Source organism: Protopterus annectens, chromosome 7.part0, assembly GCF_019279795.1.
Source record: "Protopterus annectens isolate FY-2018-M chromosome 7.part0, PAN1.0, whole genome shotgun sequence".
NCBI lineage: Eukaryota > Metazoa > Chordata > Ceratodontiformes > Protopteridae > Protopterus > Protopterus annectens.
In genome coordinates this window covers 193,363,564-193,385,565 of record NC_056739.1, presented here as the reverse complement: position 1 = coordinate 193,385,565, position 22,002 = coordinate 193,363,564, and the positions used below count along the sequence as shown (strand labels likewise).

Genomic DNA, 22,002 nt, shown 5'->3' with positions numbered 1-22,002 from the left:
TGGCCACGCCAGCACTGGTATCCGCTATTGAAAAATATGGCCCACAGCCCACCATGGATATTGCCTCAAATCCCCCATTTGCTCACACAACAAAACAATCAGATTCTTCACAGCCAGCTCAAAACTTTAAATCTGGCTGCATGGCAAATCCTCTAAGCATCCAGCCAGCACCTCTTTCACAAGCAGTTCTGGATGTTATTCTGGAAGCCAGGAGGCCAAGGACCAGGAAGGCTTATTCGGACAAATGGAAAAGGTTTTGTGCCTGGAACCAAGCTAAAGGCCAAGACACAATTCAGCCTCACATGCCTCGCATTCTACAGTATTTAACTGAGATGCTGCACGAAGGACTTTCTTTTTCCTCAATTAAAATCCATGCTTCGGCTATTTCAGCTCACTACAACACGGATCCACCTTTATTTTCACATCCTCTTCTAAGGCAGTTCCTCAGAGGGGCAAAAAACATTAGACCACCTAGGAGAGCCCCTGCACCAACATGGGACCTCAATTTTGTTCTGGAAAAACTAACACTACCTCCCTTTGAACCAGCTTTCTCTGCAGATCTACAGATGTTCTTCATCTCACATTGCTGCAGTCCTTACATATGGGTAGTCTGCTGTCCTCGGTCGGCCCGAATACCAAAGTATTAGGCTGGCGTCGCGTCAAAAAAAAAAAACTGACATCAGGGCGTCAACAAAATCGCGCATGACGTCATATATATCTCAGTCTTTTGCTGCATGGTCCGATGCAGAAGAAGCTTAAGCCGCTGTGATTCGGCGTTCTTTTTTCTTTCGGTTTTTTTCAGGAGTTTCAAGTGGGCTTAAAAGTTGGCTGTTTGAATTTTTTTTTTCTTGCCTCAGTGTTTTTCAGATGTGTCAGAAAAAAGAATGAATAACTGTTGTGGGAAACAATAGGGATTATGCGGATATTATTTTCTTTGTTGTTTATTCCTTGTTTGTTTGCACGACGAAGTTTGGTTGTTGTGTGTTTTTGGTTCAATAAGCAATTCAATAAAAAGGTTGGGTTAGAGGGTAGGCTAAGCTGCGGTGCGGTGCGGTGCAATTATAATATAATTATAATTCTCGGCTCGTCTCTTCTGAAAACAAAAAAGCAAAACAAACAAAACCAGGGCTAGAATCGTGGTTCCGCGGGAGACTCTCTCTGAGTCTCAGGGAGACTTTGATATTGTAAGATGTGGCCTCCAGGAGGCAGGTCAGGAAGGGAGGGGCTTCAGGTTGCTGTGTACTCTTCCCTTCCTAGGGGTGGTTAGGCCCTCTCTCTCTGTTTCAGGCTCTCCCAGAGGGGCAGGCCAGGTTTTAGCTTCTGTTGGTTGTCACTCCTAGTTCAGCGGGGTCTGTGCCCAAGAAGCACATGCTTAAAATGGCAGAATTTGATATTACGGTTCTTTTGCCCCCCCTCCTGATAAGAGGCCTAGCCTGGGTGGGAGCAGAGTTTGGAAGTTTGAGCTTGCTTTGGAGAGTCTTCGAGTCTTGATTGCACTTGCACTCTCTCCTTATTCTGATTCTGATCTGGCAGAGATGATTCTCTCCTTCTGCTTTTCTCTCAGGAGGATTTTTTTTTTTCAGAGACTTCATTTCTATGAGGAACATTTTAAGTGGAAGGGTCAGGACTTCTGATTCGGTTTTGCTTTTACCCCAACATAGGCCTGGGCTATACCCCTTTCTCTGGATGTGTGTGAAGATGTGTTTGGCTTCTTTTCTTAATCCTGATTCTGCTCTCCCTGCTGCTAAAATTAAACGGGATTACATGGTGCCCTGCCTGAAAAATATATAATAATCTAAAGTCCTAGGACCCAGAAAAACTTAGTCAGGGACCTAGGGGGGGTGTCAAGGCCTCTGTTGTAAAAAAATCGGTTCCTCTATAAAAAAAGAGAGAAGAGGCCAGATGGGAGGAGGAGAAGAAGGTCTATCGTCTTCTACTTAGGCTAGAGGGCTTTGAATTTTTTTCATTTGTATGTTGAAAAAACTTCTTCTTTTCTCAATTGAAGTCTAGTCTAAGGTGGATGGAAGAGGCATTGAGTGTAAATGTAAATTACTTTGATGCTGTACAGGCCTCGTCTAGGGTGGCTGCCACTGGTTTTCAGTTCTTCGCAGGCTGCGCCTGGCTGGAGATCAGAAATTTATCTGACCATGTTAAGACAAGGATTTTGGATGCCTTTTGCAGTCTGATGTGTGTTTGTGTTGTTCACCTGGTCAGTCAGTCAAAAAGAAAAAGGAAGACAGCTAAGGCTATGCAGCTGTTTTAAAGATTTTTGCAAGTTCAGCCTCAAGTTTAGTAGGAATTGGCCTGCGGTGGGCGTATCCTTCTTATGATTCTCAGTCTAGGGGTAGATCTAGAGCTCAGAGGTCTTTCAGACCTAGAAACAGGAGTTCACCTGCACAATCTTCGTGTGGGGGCAGGGGCCAGTCCTAAACAGAAGTAGGCCCGCTGCCAGATCCTTCTTGCCTGGCAGCACCTTTGGGAGGAAGGTTTGGCACTCTTCAAAAAATTGAATTTGATTACCCAAGACAAATGGGTATTGGGATATCATACACCCAAACAAGTTTTTTTTTTTTTCATACCTGCCTTCTTTCAAAGGCATGCCGTCCCCTCTGCAGAAAGTGGGCCTAGGATTTTTATTCTCTGTTGTTAGTACCAAAGAAAGGGACACGTGGAGACCAAGACTGGATTTATACATATCTGGACATTCCCAAGTTCAAACAACAGCTTTTTCCTCTGCTGGGCAAAGATCACTGGATGGTGACTCTGGATCTCAAGGAGGCTTACCTTCATGTTCCTATCAGGCTCAGTTGCAGGAAGGATTCATTGCCAGCTTGGGACTTCTATTATCATTTCTCTCTCTTGCCATGGCCCTTTTATTGATAGCTTTCTTCAGGCTAAGAGAATACAAATCTATCCCTTATTTGGACGATTGCCTGATTCTGGCCCAAGGAAAGCGAAACTTCTTCATCATTTACAGTATGTGATAATAAAGTCCAGTCTAGTACCCTCTCAGGACATGTGCTTTCTGGGTGTGAGACTGAATACAGCATCCCAGATGGCCTTTTGACCCCGGACAAACAAAAGAATCTTTTTTCTTCCAATCCACCAATTCTCTCAGTCAGGCTGACTGCACTGACAGGACTTCAAGCCTTGGGGTTCATGGCATCTTGTCTTCTGTACTTCCCAATGCCCAATGCCAAATATGAGGAAGCTACAATGGTATCTCAAAATGGATGCACACACAAGAAGATATGGACACTGTCATGATATTCAGATACCTTGCAAGGAAAAGGAATTTTTGTGGTGGGAATCAGGGTGGTGTCCTAAACACAGATGCCTCAGACAAAAGCTGGAGCTCATCTAAAAATGGAAAATGGGTACAGACCGTGGCCTGCCCAGACTTCAACATCTACATATCATCAACTTGAGATGTTAGCAGTCAATTTGCATTGATAGCTTTCAAGGATTTTACTTTTCCAGGGCAGGTGTTGATTCTAACAGACAACACAACTGTCATCATGTGGTACATCAACTCTCCACTAAATTACCAGCTGCCAAAGTTTGGTTTTAAGGTTTCATCCACAGCTTGGAAAGTGGATGCTTCTCATTCAGTTTTGGCAATCTTCTTCGTATGTATGCCCACCTCTGCCTCTCACTCCCAAAAGTACTCCTGAAGGTCAGAGAGGGGACAGCCAAACATGATTTTTTATTTCCGAGGATTGATTGGCCTGAGCAGCACTGGTACCCAGAAGTCTGGTACAGGAGCCTCCAGGGCCTTTGCCCTTTTGCTTGACCTGCTGCGGTCATGAGCGAGGCCATTTACTCAATCTCTCACTTCACTCTCTCACTCTAACAGCCTAACAGCCTGGCATATTAGGTTTTAAACCAGCTTCTACTCACAGTTTTGAATTTTATTTTGGAGGCATTTAGGCCTAGGAAAGGCTAGTAAGAAGGGAGAAGATAAATTTTGATGTTTCTAAACCTAATTTAAGTATGGCTCTTCAATACCTTACTGAGTTATTGGACAAAAGTTTGTCCTTTCCTCTCTAAAGGTTCATGCTGCAGCAATTTCTGCTCCATTGTTTTCTCATCCTTTGTTTAAGCAATTCCTTAGAGGGGGCAATATATAACCCCCCCCCCCAGAGCTCCTACTCCTGCTTGGGATCTCAATTTTGTGTTGGAGAAACTCAACTTTTTGAGCTTTGAGCCAGCGCCGAGTTGAAATATTTATCATGGAAGACTGCTTTTTGTTTTTTGGCCATTATGTCTGAGGGAAGGGTTTCTGAATTACCCAGGCCCTTATGGCGGTTGAGCCTTTTTCACATTTCATACAAGGATAGGGTATCTTAAGCATTATGCTTCCCTTATGCCTAAAGTGGTTTCTAGTGTGGCTTTAATTCAAACTATTCATTTACCTACTTTTTAAAAAAAAAACCCCAAAATAAAGGGAGAAGATTTTGCACACTTTGTACACACACAGACAGTGCAGAACTAAAGGGTGCAGGAAGTAAAGTGCAGTTGTTTGTTTCATTTTGTTTTGGGTTTCATTTGTTTTGCTCAGGGCAAACCTGTGGTTTTGTATTGCTTTCTGTTATTCCCATCATGGTAAGGAGATTCCAGCTGGATTAGGCCTCATTTCCACACTAGGGCTGGCCTGCCTACAGCTTTTAAATATTTTGGAGGCAGCTACTTGGTTTCAGTGCATACTTTCTCTAAGCATTACCACCCACTTTTTTACTCTAAATCTAGGGCTGGTTTTTGCCTGCAATTTTACAGCATTTTTTTGCATGCTCCCTAATGCTTTTTGCCATCCTCCTCTCCTTTGGGATTCTGGGATTCTACCATATGTAAGGACTGCAGCAATGGTTTTGTACCTACCATAAATGTAGATGTTAGAAGATCACATGCTGAGTCAATTCTCCCTCCTCCTCTCTGTAGTTAGAGGTTGTGTGTGGTTGGGTTGTGAATATTGTAAATATTGTAAATATGATTAGTGCAGGGGTGGTTGGTTGTTTTTTTTGTTTTTTTTTTTTTTTTTTTTTTTTTAGGGCCTTCTGACATCTGGGGCAGAGAAAGGACTGAGGATATGGCGTTGGCGTTTGTCATGCGCATGCCCTGATGTCATGTTTCAGTTTTGCGCCTTGACCCGGCGTCAGAACCCATATGTAAGGACTGCAGCAATGTGGATCTTCGAACATCTACATTTATGGTAGGTACAAAACTGTACTTTCCTATCATGGAAGACTGCCTGCTCCTAGCAATAACTTCAGCTAGAAGAGTCTCAGAGCTACAAGCACTAATGGCAGTGGAACCTTTCCTCATTTTTCATCAAGACAGAGTTTCTCTACAAACTAATCCTTCCTTTATGCCTAAGGTGGTGTCCAGTGTAGCTTTAAATCAAACCATCCACTTACCCACCTTCTTCCCTAATCCACAGAACAAAGGTGAGAGACTCCTGCATTCCTTGGACATTCACAGGCAGCTTCGTTACTATTTGGGCAAAACTAAGGCTTTCAGAAAATCTGACCAGCTCTTTGTATCCTATGCTACAGCTTCTCAAGGGAAGGCTATTTCAAAGCAAACCATTTCTAAATGGATAGGTCATTGCATACGTTTCTGCTATACACATCATGGGAAACCAGTTCATGATACCATTAGATTCCACTCTACCAGGGCTACAGCTACCTCTACAGCCTTTCTCAGGGGGGTTCCAACCAAGGAAATTTTAGAAGCTGCAACTTGGAGTTCAGTACACACCTTTAACAAACACTATCACTTACCTCTCTACTCAAAGTCCAGGGCGGGCTTCGCCACTGCAGTTCTGCAGGGCCTTATAGCCTCCACTAACCCTCTATGATACCTCCCCCCTACCTTAGCTTTGGGATTCAACCCAAGTGTGATGACTGCAGCAGGGTAACACGATGAACATAGTACAGTTTTGTACCTACCATAAATGTAGATGTTCGAGTGTTCACCCTGCTACAGTCCAGGTTACCCCCCCTCCATCCCCTCTGATCTATTGGCTAAATCTCTTCTATGCCTTACTGATGTATTTGCTTATAGCTGAAGGGATTTTGTGTTTGTGCTGTGGTTACTCCTTGTGGTATTAATTTCTGACCACCTTTTTGGGGGCACCTGACATCTGGGGCAAGAAAAACTGAAGAAAATGGTGTCGGTTGCAATATATATACCCCTGGCACACTGACATCATGGAAGAGGCAACAGCAACTGACGCCGGACCAAGACTTTGGAATTCCGGCCGACTGCAGGACCGCCTGACGACAGGATAACCCCAAGTGTGATGACTGCAGCAGGGTGAACACTCGAACATCTACATTTATGGTAAGTACAAAACTGTACTTTCTTGCACCTCTGTACTTTATTGTAATCACATTAGCTTACCTACTCTCAGAATGCTTATTGTCCTTTCCTTTTTTCAAGTTTTGTAAGATTACTGTTTATCTGTACAGGATGTATACCAGCTTTTTCTGTTGAAGAGGCAAGATGTTTTTAGCATATAGCTTTTCCTGACCACTTGAGAGTCCCCATGTCCATTTTATGTGTAAGTAAGTTGCGGACTGTGATTTTTTTTTTTTTCTTTACTGCAATGTTACTCTTCCAGTTATACTACACATGAGAAGATTAAGGATGCCATTACTGACTGCAGAAGTGACGGAGTACTTGAAGCTGGTGTGGGTGTACTGCTGTTTTCCAAGTTGTAAGTTGTTGCTACAATTTTTTTTCCAGATGGCCACACTAGTCATGGACCTACCATCACCTGTCCATGGTTGTACATTCCTTTGATGTTAACACAAGTGAACTGGTTTCATCCAGTGTAATATAGTACTTGAAGCTGCTGGTTGCTGCCATGTCAGGAATTTGCTTTTTTATATTATTGATCTGCGAGTTAAATTATATTAAAAAGGAGGTTTTAGGAGTTTTGCCTCCATTTGCCTAGTTTTTTTTATCTTCATTGCATGTGGTACAGCTCATTGAGCACTATTGTATCAACTGAGTGTTTTTGAAATTTGAGGGCATGAGAGCGAGAGAGAGAGAAAAAATTGACTGCTGGGTGAAGTGGCGACAACTTTTCCACACCTACATGTGCTCTTTTACTTAAATGTAGCAATTAATCTTTGAGGTTGCACAACCTCGGAAGAAGTCTCTCAACTTCAGTAAAATGTCATTGAAGCGGGTCCCAAAAAATTGAGTGATTGGATTCCACCGACCTTTTATGGTCTTGGTGAGTCTTCGTAACCCATTCTGGTCACACAGAATTCCTTAAGGTAATGGGTACTAATTAATTAATTGGGATGGGAAGTTGGCATAATGGTTAAGGTGTTCACCTTACAGAGACCAGATGCAGGGTTTGATTCTCGCTTGGATAACTAACTAAGCTCAAAAAAGACCCACAAGGGCCTAACTAAGCTCAAAAAAAGACCCACAAGGGCAGTTAGCTTAGTACGAATTTGGGGCTTAGTAGTAATGGGCTTAGAAGTAGAGGCTTCATGAGATGTGGTGGTATGTACTGCTGTGGCTGTTTTGACGGAGTACATTTGGAGCTGCTGAGGATATTTGTTATCTGTATTTTGTCTAGGAAGTCTTTGGGGTTTAGGAAGGTGCCTCAGCACATGTGGGTCTATGTTTCTTTTTTGAACAGTGCTGAGTGCAGAGTGTGTTGTACTGACAATCTGATTGACATTAGGATTGCTTTTAATATGCAAGAGCTTTGTCTCTAGAGACATTGTGTAAATACATCTCTTGCATATCTGATCAGTTTGAGAATTAGCTGGTTATAACTAAACATGAGGCAAAATTCTACATTGCCTTAGGATGTCCATATCCACCAAGCTGGTACAGAGATAGTGGGAAAGTTCATATCCATGGCAAACAGGCCCTTTTTATTAATTACATGGTTGTGGTGAGAATATCAAGTAATGTCAGGAATATCTGGTTTGCAACTTTGGGGGCAGTGCTTGTCACTTCAAGCAAGTTGCGTTGTGTGCAACTAGGTACTGGTGAAATTTTGAGGCTGCTTTAAAAGGAAAATGTCAACTCAAGGTGTCTGCCTCTAGACATGGCACTGCCAAACACGAGGCAAAGAAAAAAGTAGACCCTGATTTATGGTTTAAGTGTTTAGAAAGATATTTTGAAGTTTGGTTAGATAGCAGCTAAGCAAGCAGTACCTACTGAAGAGAATGAATTAGCTTTGTCAAGAATGATGAGAAGAAGGGATTTGCTTGATTGGCTACTGCCTGGCTACTACTAGTGCTGGTATCACCACAGCTTCACTGTGCTGGGAAACCATGCCCCTTTGCTGCTTCTCTCACCAGAAGAAAAACAGTAGCGCTAATCCTAAGATGAGAAGCAGGCAACAAGATCTTTGGTGATCAACAGTCTTGTCCCAGATGATGCAGGGGTCTGTTATCTTGTTGTAGCCTTTTCCTGGTAGATGACTAGCAACCAGACCAATGAGAAAGGTCCCACACAAACACTCACTGCTCAGTCGAAAACCATCAGGAATCAATGTCCTCTGCTGCTTCTCTCACCAGGAGCAAAATATAAGCACAAATTCCAAGTTAGCACTTATGAAGCAATAATTAAGCTTTTTGGTGATCAGCAGTTCCAGGAAATAACTTCCCTATGCTTGTTCTCTCACCAGAAGCAAAACAGAAGCACTAAGCCCTAGATGACTACTGACAGGTAGAATGCGGGCTCTCCAGTAAATGGTGGTCTTGGACTAGATAGTGCAGATTTTAAAAGCAAGACAGAAAAGAATGGGTTAATATCCTGAGACATGCAGTCTGCACTAAGCATGGGTTAATATCCTGAGACATGCAGTCTGCACTAAGCAGTTAGACAAGAAAACGTGCGGTGTAACTCGGTCTTTCGGAGTCGAGGGAAGAGCCACTGATTTCAGAAGCCTGTAGCAGACAGAATACAGGGATAAGGCCTTGAGGCGCTCTGCACAGGCCATTTTACTTACACCCTATATTCTTTTAATGAGAAACCACTGTGGATGTTCCAATTGTTGGATATGCCTGGTTAGGTACATAGCAAAGGGGACATTGTACTCAATGATGGGTCTGATGAATGCTGAATACAGTGGAGCAATGACTTCCTTGGACTTAAGTGCCATACTTTTCTTTATATGTTGCGCACCATAGAATGATTTCCTCATTACTATTAACATGTGATGGTCAAAGGCTAGATTACTATCTATACGTGTCCCTAAGTCCCTGACTACTGGGTCAACTCTAAGGGGTGTGTTGTCAGTATGATAGTTACCAGGGGTAGATGACTTCCCAAAGGATACTGCTGTGCATTTTTTTGGCATTTAGTTTTAGTCCATGGCTCTGACACCAGTTGTTTGTCTGTGTCAGCCCCTCCTGGAGACCATTTGTGTCAGTGTGGAATTAAAGGACCGCGCCAAATTTGCAACCATCTGCAAATTTAGTCAGCCAGAGACCACTGACATTGGCATTGACTTCAGAGAAGTAAATGCCAGAAAGGAGAAGTCCAAGGACTGATCCCTGAGGGACTCCACTTGTGACTGGCCTTTTTGCATGCACGTTTTTCTCATTCGTAAATATATTCATATGCTCTTCTGTGAACTCATATTTGACAAATCACAGTGGCTTGCTCAATATTAAATTTTATTTATTTATTTATTTATTTTATTATTTTACATTTGTTGACCGGTCTAGTCTAACTGAATTTAGTTCCATTTTTGGTAGAGGCCCGGGGAGAAAAGCTCCAAAGGTAACGAACAAAATCTTTCTCACTACATCATTAACAGCACACACAAGCCTGTATTTTATCCACTCATCTCGTAAATCACCAGATCTGCACATTTTTGCTATATTTCTTAAGTCAGTAATGTATGCTGCTATAGTTTCACCAGGCTTTTGCTTTCTTGTGTAAAACATATGCCTTTCCATTGTATTATTTGTTTGAGGGCTACACATTTCTCTAAATTTAAGTTTTAAGCACTCAGAGTCTTCCTGGGTTTCAGCCTGTATCACAATATGGTGGTTCTCTCCTGCATACACGGCAGGTGCATATACAAATGAATGTTCCCTCTCAATGGCTTCTGAGCTAGCTAAATTAAGAAGCATGATTTCTTTTGTACATGCCTCTTTATCAGAAAATGCAGCCTGTATGAAAATATATTCTTGCTCAAACACTCACCATTTCTTAGCAATATTTTTTTATCATTTGTTGACCGGGAAAGTCCGACTAGGTTCCACAGATCCTGTTTTCAGCGGAGGCCCGGGGAGAAACGCTCCAGAAGAATGTCTTTAGAATTATCATCCAACAAAAGCATTCCAGGTTTATGAAAGCCCTCTGACATAAAAAATTTGTTTAAATATAAGCATAGACCAGGGACTTGTAATTATGCCTACATGCACAACAGTCTCTCTGAAAAGGCTTCACTTTAACAATGCGAACACTCCAAATACTTCAGATACTTCGAGAAGTTTTAGTTAATGGGAAAGAAGTAGTACATTGCGAAAAAATACTCATTTTACATTTTAGCCTTTTCTTACATTATAACACTTCGGAAATTATTTCAAACACTTTTGTACTTATTTTGAATAGTTTTATGAGTATGTTGCAATTTCAGACATTTTGTTTATCTCTGTAATTATTTTGAATGCTTTGCCACACATTCGGCAACTGAAAAACCATTTAAACGAGTTTAAGTGACTTTGAACAACCGCTGACCTGTTTGCAAGTTGTCTAATGTATATTCCTCCACTTCTAACTGCATGCCTCATGGTTTGCGAGTTGCTTCAACTTCGGATCCCATTCTGACACCATGTCGCATGTCTCGTGTATTCAAATGAGACACTGAGGCACTGTGATGGGTTTGAGGTATTTATTGTACATAAACACATCAAGAGGTGTAACTGAAAAATATATTTAAGCTAAATGACTGATTCATTACTTACAAACACACTCGCATGTGCATCTCCATTCATGCCTGCATTCACTCTGACTATACAAAATGGCACTGATCTTGCATGTACTCAGTAACTTATATGCACATGCTATGTAGCTGCATTGGATGACTAGGTACAGTACAACACAATGATCTACAGTACATGTACTACAACAGTGATCTATTGAAACACCTATTGTTATGGTAAGTTACCGACACAGCTGTACTGTGTTCTTCATACAATCATTGTTGCAGTATTCATTACAGATATGGATGATTGCCAGATCTCAAGAACAGGGAGTGGATGGAGCAGAACCAGAGTCCAGAATGCAATGAAACCAGTCCTGGATCAGAAAAAAGCATCCAGTGTGTAATGTTTGGTAAATGTCTTAACAGGGTCAAGGAGGTCTTCCCAAAATGGATCTGTGTCCACACTCTTTCTAAATGCCCCAGATGTGGCATCTGCCCTAGCAGAATGAGGCTTAATATTTTTAGAAGGATTTTTGCCATGGTTGGAGTAACAGAAATGAATGGAAAATGAAAGCCAACTGGAAATAGTTTGGAAAATGGTTGTTCCTTCTTTCCATGATAAGATGCAAAAAAATCTGACTAGTTTTATCTAGATAATTTCACCGCTGTTTATACACATCCAGGCAATGAAGAATTCTCTCTTACTTTGTGGATTAGGGTAAAAGGAAGGGAATCTGGACAGATTAACAGTAAACTGAGAAACCACTTTAGAACTATTTTTTTTTTAAAACTAACCCTGTCCTTGTGTGTGGGGGGGAGGGGCGATACAATTGTTAGAATAACAGGATTTGTGTCACCATGCATTTTTTGAAGGACATAAAGTCTGAAACACAAATGTATGTTATTACTTAATGACTTCAGTCCTCAGTGATTTTCCAGAAAACCAGATATTTTATGAGGAGCAGACCAAAAGTATGAAGTGAAAATCTGAACAGTTGAGGTATGGTCCCAGGCTGATAGGAGCCTAGCATTGAGCAGCATTTTTACCTTCTCCAGGGATGATGCCACAATACAAACAGATAATGACTGACATTAATAGTTGGCTTTTTTTTTTCTGGAGTCATTCTAAGGGGGTGCAATATTTGTCAGCATGGAAGGAGAGATGGTTGACAGACCATATTGCTTTGCTAGGGATGGTCTGCACCTCTCCCCTCTAGGCTTTCAAATACTAGCTAAAACGTTGTCCTTTCCCATATTGCCTTTTTTAGGTAATGTCAAACTGAAAGTACTTCCAACACAGCGGGTCAAAACACAGAAAATCTAAAAGTGCTTAGTGTAAGGAGTCTAAACAAGAAACTCAACTCCTACAAGCTCTTCTTACCCAGGAAAATGCTGATGTCTGTGCAGTCATGGAGACATGATTTAAAGCTATGGAGAGCACACTGACATTGCAAAGCTATAGTGCCTTCCACACATTTAGATCAGCTACTACACAGATGGACTAAATGTGGAGGTGTCTTAATTTACATAAAAAATAAATATACCTCAAGGCTGGTGAAACAGGATGATGCATTTGTGCTTTTCCATGTTCAAATCACCATGGACAAAATCCCATACCACTCGATTGTAAGCTATAGGTCCCCCTTTGCAGCCAAGGAAACCCGTAACATGTACTTAAGCTTATTGGAAACACTTAACATCCAACCCAGTACTATAATCATGGTTGATTTTAATTACTCTAGTATTAACTGTGGATCGTATATAACACCAAATATGCAGGCACAGAGATTGCTGTATTTTTTAACAGTAAACTCCCTGGACCAGGACCACAAACCTACTAGATTTTGTCCTCGATGATATGGGAAGAGTGCTGTACACCTCTTAGTGTGATGTCTTTGCTGGTAAGGTCAGACCACGGAATTGTCTCCTTTGAAGTAAAAATAAAACGAGTAACCCTGGAATGTTCAATAACTACTCTGTGGCTAACTTCCTTTTATTAAATGATAACCTGGCAACATTTCAAGCCCCCATAAACCCTGAGAACACTGCTGCCTACACAGAGCTATTCGCATAAACCTTATACAAGCATTTTAATAGCTGCATAGAGGCAGCTGCACCTACCAGGGCAAAATACAGAACTTAAAAAAAATATTCTGTATAATAGAAGGAAGAAAATCATGCAAAAATAAGGAGATGTAGCACCCAGCAGGATAAACACACTCCCATCATACTAAAACTTCTCCATGGACAAATAAAATCTACTAAAGCCAAATCTGAGGTAAATTTGGCCTCCTAGGCCAAGGACAACCATAAGACATTCTTCAGCTATATTCACAACCTCAAAGGCAATACACATTTGTGCGCATAGCTCACTGTTAATGGAGCCACCTATACAGAGCCTGAAGATAGAGCTGAGTTTGTCTACCAGTAGGTTTGCTATAACTTTTACCACCCTCTCTCCCACTTCCTCAATCTCCCTTCAGGAGATGCCATCAAATGTAACTCTCTCTACCATCATTACGGAACTGGTCATCAGTGCTCCAACAGCAAGAATGCTGTATGGATGGGCACAGACAATATCCGGATGCCTTCTAAATAGCATGAAACAATCTAGCAGGCTCTCAGGAAATGCTGTTTAACTGCAGACTCCAAAGAGGCTTCATGCATCGTGAAAGGAGAACACCAACAGTCATCCCTCTGCACAAATGTGGACCATACACAGACCCATAAGTCTCACTAGTCTCATATGCAAAGCCATGGAAAGAATTATCATGGAAATAATGTCAGAGGAAACCTCTAAAACACTGGACCTAACCCGATTTAGTTGCATCTAGGGTGGTTCATGCCTACCGAACCTGGTAAACTTGTTTGAGAAGATCACAAAAGGAGTAGATAAGGACAAAATGGTTTACACTGCCTACCTTGACCTGGCCAAGGCATTTGATACACTACCCCACTCAAGCATTGTTGATAGACTCAGAAGGTTAGGTGTGAACACTTATGTCTCCTGGTGGATAGCCAGCCAGCTCACAGATGTGACCCAGGAAGTTAGAACGGGAGAGTCCACCTCTACAAAGAGGCCTGTCACAAGCAGAGTCCTCAGGAATTGGTGCTGGGGCCTCCCTTTTTGGCATTTACTTCTCAAGTCAAGGGTGTCTGGCTGACCAAATTTGCAGACTATTACATATTAGGAGCTGTCATAGGATCCCCCACAGAAACTAATGTTCTCCAGGACAGGCTGACACAGGCAAATAACTTGTGTCAGAGCTGTGGACTAAAACTAAATACCACGAAATGCATAATACTAGCGTTTGAGAAGTCATCCACCTTTGGTAACTATCATATTGACAGCAAACCCTCGAGTCAACTTAATAGTCAGGGACTTAGGAACACACGCAGTAATCTCGCCTTTGACATGTCTACAGTAGTGAGGAAGTCATTCTGTGTTGTGCAGCTTTTATAAGCAAGGATATGACATCTAGGTCCAAGGAGGTCATTGTTCCACTGTATTTCACATTTATCAGGCATGTCATTGAGTGCATTGCCCCCTTTGGTATGTACTTAACCAGGCACATCCAACAACTGGAACATCCTCCGGTGTTCCTCACTAAAAGAATACAGGACATAGGTAGCATGTCTTATGCAGACCACCTCAGAACCCTGTCTCTGTATTCCATCTCCTACAGGCTGTTGAGGGGAGATCTGCCTGGCATACAAGGCGTTGTCAAATCCCACCCTGATGAATGTCCTGCATATCCACAAAACAAACTTAAACCTTGCCTGTGATATAAACCGAACCTGCTGGAGCGACAGGTATATATCCCAGACACTACCCCTTCTCTGGAACAGCCTTCCCATCTGTGTGAAGCAGAGTTCCTCCCTAACTCAATTCAAGTGTAGCTTGGACAGTTGGATGGGGAACAGGAATTCATCCCCGGTTTGGCATGTATGTCTGTAATGATGCAGGCAACCTGTAAATGGTTCACCTCCCAGGTCCCTGTTTGTAAATGTTTAATCTCTCAAGCTCTTCCTTACACTTACCAGTGGTACCAGAACTTGTCAGAGATTTGGGATGCATGGCTAGGCTTAAAAGGGCCCTTGTGGTCATTATCCTAGTACACAACTATGAACCTTCTAAATCCAAGCTCCCTCTTAACATCTCCTGCTACAGAATCTACACTTCACTGTACTTCTGTGCAGTGGGGTATTCCCCCCAAACTCCAAGTCTTTGAATCTCTCTCAGGACCAAATGTTTTTGGGTTGCAGAATTCAAACTATCCCAGTGTTGGGTTGCCTCCCCCTCCTAACATCCTCTTTTTGACTGCTTATTTCCAGTTTTGTCTTCCTCTTCCTTTTCCATTTCTTCTTGCAAGGGAAGTTCTCTGAGCCCTGTGTACTACATAGCATCTACCATTCCCATGGTTTCTTTTGCCAAACTCCACATGAGGAATTTCAGTGGTATCTCAAGACTGTTTGGCTCCAGCATGGTCGTCCTCTGGAGTATTTGGTCCATCTCTTACCTTGTGTCAAGCTTGAACTCTGCTGGTGGAGTCCTCATATTTCCCTAAATCCTGATCTGCCTTTTCAGGTTCCCCTCTTTACTTAGGAGCTGTAAACAGATACTTCCGATTTGAGATTGAGGAACTTTCTCCTACAACCAGAAAGTCCAGGGTCGTTGGTCCCATCAACAGATGTCAGACCATGTCAACATCAAGGAGACTGAGGGCTCTAATCCTGGTTCTTCAAGCCTTTCACTCCCTGTGGATTCCAGGTGCTCTAAAAGTTTTTGCAGCCAATACCACAGTCATGTGGTACATCAACAAGCAAGGGGTCACAAAATCTTACCTTCTGTGCAAGCTGGCTCTTCAGGCTTGGGAGTTTGTAATTAACCAGCAGCTGGTTCCTCAGGTGGGTCACATCCCGTCAGAGCATAGTCTAGTGGTAAGCTGTTTGAACATGTCCAATACAAATCCTCACAAATGGATACTTCACAGGGAGATGTTCCTGGATAGTAAGCCTTAATGAGGTACTCCTCAGGTAGACTTTTTTTGTCTCCCCTCTGAACAAACAGCTTTTCCAGCTCTGTTCTAGAGTGCCAGGTCCTTTGCTTGGAGATTAGGCACCATGTTTGTTTCTTGGAAGGGAATTTTTCTGTATGCCTACCCCCCTGTTCCTCTGCTTCCCAGGGTCTTGTGCAAGATCATGTGGGACATGCTGAAAATCTTGCTGGTTACTCCCAGATTGTCCCAGTTAGCACTGGTTCCCCCTTATTTCACCTGGTCAGGGGCAGTCATCACACGTGATGTCACATAAAATAAGGGCTCTCTTATTCACCCTCACTTGTCCGCACTTCATCTGGCATGTTGGGTGATAGGATTTTAATTGCTTTCAGGCACAAGTTTTCTGAGGACGTGCTTCAGGTTTTGCAGGAGGCCAGAAAACCCAATATTAGAAAATCCTATGTGGCTAAATGGAAGAGCTTTTCTATTTGGTGGCTCAAACCAAGACCCTTTTTATGTGGGGTTCCCTACAGTCATTTCCTATTTGTGTGACTTGCTCAATGCTGGTTGAGCATATCCTTCTGTTAAAGTCAATTTGTCAGCCATTTCTGCCTTTTTACTTCCGAGTCTACCTTTGGCTTCTAGTTTTGAAGCCAAACCATTCCTAAAGGCCATCCTTCATATCGGGCCTCCAAGAAAACATATTTCTCCTTCTTGGGACCTTAATTTTCTTCTTGAAAAATTGATACCATCCCCTTTTGAGCTGGCCTTTTCTACTTTTTTCGTACAGTATTGGACTTGGTAGACTGCATTATTGGTGACTATTTCTTCCTACAAGAGGGCTCCTAAACTCCAAGCTCTCATTGTGGTTCTTCCTTTTTTGGTGTTTCACAAGGACAGTGTGCATCTTCTTACCAATCATTCTTTATATGCCTAAAGTGGTCAGTGACTCCCCTTGAATCCGTCCATTCATCTTCTCTCCTTTTTTCCTTCTCCACAGAGTACTAGTGAGAGGATAATACACACCTTGGATTTACTTAGACACCCCAGATATTATTTGGATAAAGCAAAACTCATTAGAACATCTGATCAAGTTTTGTTTCCTTTCATGCCAGGAAATTGGGTTTGGCAGTGTCTAAGCAAACCATTTCCTCCTGGATTTCAATGGCCATTTTTTTTGTTTGTTTTTTCCATGGCAAACAACTTTCCTCTCTCCTTTGTGCTTATTCTACCAGTGCAGTAGCCTCTTCTGGTGCTTTTTTATAGGGTCTGGATATTGGATCTATTTTGAAAGTTGTTACTTGTCTAAGGAAAGCTTCAGAGTTCAGTTATGTCAGGTTTCATTTTTTTCATTGTTGGGACAATGAATGTCTCTGTTTTGATCTTCACTTTTTTAAAGTAAAGTATGGGTAGATAGATATATCTTTAAATACCACAGACTCAATACCTGTTAATAAAATCTGAGTATGGAAGCCATTTTGGATGTTGAAAGTCGGGCATGTTTGAGTTGCATCGGTGTTGATGACACTAGGCCTAAGAAGACTAAGTGGTTAGACCACCACAGTAACATTAATGTGAAAGATATATCGTGAAACATCATTAATGGTGCCTGTTCATACTTGGATTGTGTTAAGTTAGACAGAAGTCATATCCATAAAGAAGTGCAAGGATAGTAACTGATCTCTTCAAGGTCACATGATACATCTGCATTGTGTGGAGAGAGTCATAATTGGTACTCTCTGCATTGTGTGGACAGGTCACATTGCTTTTGACTAAGCTGTCTTTCTGTTAGCAATTTTCTTTCATGCAGTATTTATTTTTTTTTTTTTACAAGAAATATATTAAATTTTCACTTATGACATAGACAATCATACATTTGTATAAATGAAAAACCATATTGACATACTTTGTTGCAGACATATTCTACATCACTTCTGTAAAGTCATTGTCAGTCAAACATTACGTAGCTCATTCAAATCCTGCCTTCTTTTAAACCTCATCCTCCTCCAAAACATTTAACATGTATTCTTCCTATAGTTCCCATCTTTTTCTATGTAATTTGCTCTTACCCTTTTCTAAAAATCTATTTCCAGTTGTTTTGTCTCTGTTACTGTATTCACCACTTCTAGTACAGTTGGTTTAGACTTTGATTTCCATTTTTCAGTAATTGTTTTTTATTGGCAGCCAATATAATTAAGCTCAGCAAGACCTTACTATGTCTAGGTAATCCCGATTCTGTATCATAGCTGAAAAATTAATTTCCTTAGTTACACCAATTTGGTCATCCAGTATTTCTGATAGAGTAGTCTGCAGGGAATTTTTAAAGTCTTCCAACTCCTTACACTTCCAGCAATTATGTTCCCAATTGCCTCGTTCTTCCTCATCAGACTTCCAACATTTGTTCTCTACCTGAGGAAAAATTCCTTGGAGTCTGCTTGGGGTACCTCTGTAAACACTTCAAAGCAAAGATCCTAAATTTTCTAGACTTCGTTGCATATTTGAGAGACATACATATATCCCCCACTGTTTCTTTGTGAATTGCTTATTCAGTCTCTCATCCTAATCCTTTCTAACATCCTCGGATTCTTACAGTAATCATGCAGTATTTTATATGCTCCTAACTATCCCTTTTTTACCCGCAGCTTCTGGTCTAAAGTCTACTAAAAGCTCTACCAGCACTGGTCATTCGTTTAGGATGCCCCTGTTTCTTTGTTTGCCTGTACTATGTCATCAATCCTTGATAGGCAATCTCTAGCTTGCAGTCCATCTTCCCCCCTTTGATTATTTGCTCCCAGTACCTTGCTTCCTTTGCCACTTTTCTCCAAAAAATCCAGCCCTCTCTTACCTCTTGTCTGTGTCCCTAATTGCAGTCATCCCTAGCGGCAGAATCTCCTTTTTCTATACCTGTGTTGGTTTAGTTCTTAGAATACTTTCTACTACTTTATGAATGTAAATTCCAATGGAGCTCAGGAAGTTTGCACTGTAACTTCCAATGGGTGGAGCCCAAGTCTTTTCACAGACTCAAAATTTGTCCTCACATTTCAAACAAATGTTCATTTCTCTGGAACCGTAGTGGTTATGAAGGAAATATAAATGGCAAAATCTTCAGCACAAACTATTTTTATACTGGTAATATTCTTTAGTTTCTTGGTCCTAAACTGAATTTTTTAAGTCACAGTGACCATTATATTTGTAATATTTTGTAAATAACTTACAATATCTCAGCAACCACTCAAGGTACACTTATACTGTTGGCAGCATTTTATGCATCTGGCTGAGAGGTTTCATATGAGCCTAAGTAATTCTGTCTGTCTTGGTTTTTGAGATACTTAGAAAAATGTGAAAATTATGTCTGTATAAATTATCATAAAAACAACAGTCAATATATATTTTACCTGCACTAGACAGAGGTCAAATAGTAGTGCAGTTGAGTTTGGCATTGCGTAACCTTTAAGATGAAATCTTTTAAAGCCTTTTACATAGCATGGTTTTGGAATTGATGCAAATATGAACAATCAATATTTGACGCCTACAGGCATCAGTAGGAGTTACTGCAGATGCACCTGGAGGCGTCACTCGGGTGTAATGAGTATTCTGTATGGTTATTGTTATTGTCCTTAAGGATCTGCATCCAAAATCACAGTCTGTCCTTGTTTCTTCAGCTTCCACCTGTTTCATCATCATCCTTTCCACTTTGAATTATGGCTTTCTGCTTTGCTGTGTATGGGAGCCTTAACTGTGTAGCTCTGAAATACCCCTTCAAATCAGGTAATCCCAAACCATCTTGTTCTTTTGGAAGAATTAACTTATCTCACTTGACTCTTACCATCTTCCCTTCACAGATCAAATCCTTTAGCTATTGATTGCTATCTACAACTTTCCCTCTGGTTGATAAAAAAATATGCCTGAGCTGTGTATAAAACTAAAGGGACTAAAAACATTTTAACTGCTTGTATCTTGCTATCCATATTCTCTTTTGTTTAGCCTCTTTCCACATATCCTTAGCTGCCACAACAGAATCCTTTATAATCAATACCCTTAAGTACTTAATTTTATCATGTCCCCATAAATATGGATATTGCTGAACCAATCTTTGTGTGGGTACATAGTTTTATAGCTATTGCCTTTGTTTTAGCTTCTTTGATTTTGTATCCTGAAAAGACCTGAAACTGTCTCAAAATGTTCCTCAGCACTGAAATGTAATTTTCTGGTTTTATCAGGTATAAAATAATTATCATTTGAAAATAAAGCCAGCTTTTCTTTACTACCATACCAGTTAATCCTTAAAGTTCTGAGTCCCTGTTTTTCTTTGCCACTGGTTCTAAATATAATACAGATAACAAAAGGGAAAGAGGAATTTATCAGCGAGGAACCCACCTTCTTTAATTTTCACTGCCAATCTCTCATATATCCTCCTAATCCACTTTATAATTTTATCAGGGATTGCAAATGCTTCCCTTGCTGTTCTCATAAAATCCCAATTTATTCTGTCAAATGCCATTTAGATGACATTTAGCAATGACAGACTCTTGTTGGGAGGGTAAGAGCAAACCGTGTTAATAGAAGATAAATTTGTTGTATTAAATACTCACTACTGTCCTAATTTGAAGGTTAACACTGGAGGGGTAAGGTGATAACAGCTTGTAATGGCCTCACCCCAAACGTTGATGAATAATGTCCATATAGAGCTGTGGTCACACACTGTAGTCCAGTCTGTCAGCTTTTATATCAGTTGTCTGATTGATTTGCAGTCTAGGAACTAGGAAGCTGAACCATAAGGATAACAGCAGAGTGTGTTGCTGGCAGATGCATCATAATTCAATAAATGTTCCAATACAGCTCCAGGTGATGGCCAGTTAAAAAAAAAAAAACTCCAGCGCAAATAGGAACAAGTAGAAAGTGTTTAATTCAAATAAAAAACAATAACATAAAACAAATGAAACACTTAAAACCACTAAGCGCTTTCACCTGAAAAGAAGTCAGGCATCACCAGAGTGTTGAGGCAAATATTAAACCAACCAGCTGATATAAATTCCAAAAAAAACGCCCTTTGTGCCAAACCTATCAAAATGAAGTAATCGCTCGATGTCATTAATGACAAAACCTTTTTTAAAAAGAGAAACACACACAACGCAACTTTTTCTTAAACTTAAAAACACCCTTATAGGTTTCAAAAAATAATAAAGGTTAGAGTAAAATAATATAATATAAAATAATGTAAAATGGAATGAAGTGTAATTTGTAATCGAAGATATGTATGTATACACATAGTTCAAAATTGATCAAATCTATTTATGTGAATAAATAAATAAATAAATAGGGTGTTGTATTATGTTGTATTATTAAATAGTTATTAGTAGGTTATTAGTAAATATGTAAATAGTTTGAATAAATAAATAGAGTAAATATGTACATATTTGCATATTCAAGCTGTCTACAATAATAAGCTTGTAAAGTTTATAGTATTTGTATATAACTGTGTAAAATATAAAAAGTAGTAATAAAAAGTGCAAAAAATGCAGAATATATAGATATATTAACATGTTAATATATCCAATTTAAACAAAAAGAGATCTATGCTTTAGAATGCTTACCATAGAAATATACTCATTTATACCTGGGGGTCTGGATGCGTTTAATCTTAACTGCCACAAGGTCTCCCTCATCTCTAATATAATCTTAACATCACCGCTTCTATCATTATCAGGTATCCTGTCAATAATAAAAAATAAAAATTTGCTAAAATTAACGCAAGTCAATCTATGTAAATAAAGAGAGTTGGTCATCTTTTTGTTTTTAATGTCCCTAACGTGTTCAAGGATTCTTAACATCATAATTCAAGCTCCCTGTACACAGCTTTGCTGTGGTGATGCACTTTCCTAGCACTGTCTGTGCAAAAAACATGTTTTGGTTGACCGGTTAGTGAACTGCATCAAATATAGGTAACTAATTTAGAGGCTTTTTCTTTCTATGTAGAAATATAAGAGTAAAACACTTGATAATTAAGAACATTTGTGTTTTTTTAATACTTTGGTATTATTGCTGCCTGTTTAAAAAAAAGAATGAAGTCAGGAATTTGCAATTAGC

General features: G+C 40.5%; 1 protein-coding gene across 3 annotated transcripts in view; it reads left to right on the top strand.

Annotated features, from left to right (window-relative positions):
• ADIPOR1 (adiponectin receptor 1) overlaps positions 1-22,002 on the top strand; it is a 726,925-nt gene that overhangs the window by 195,977 nt on the left and 508,946 nt on the right. The window lies entirely within an intron of this gene.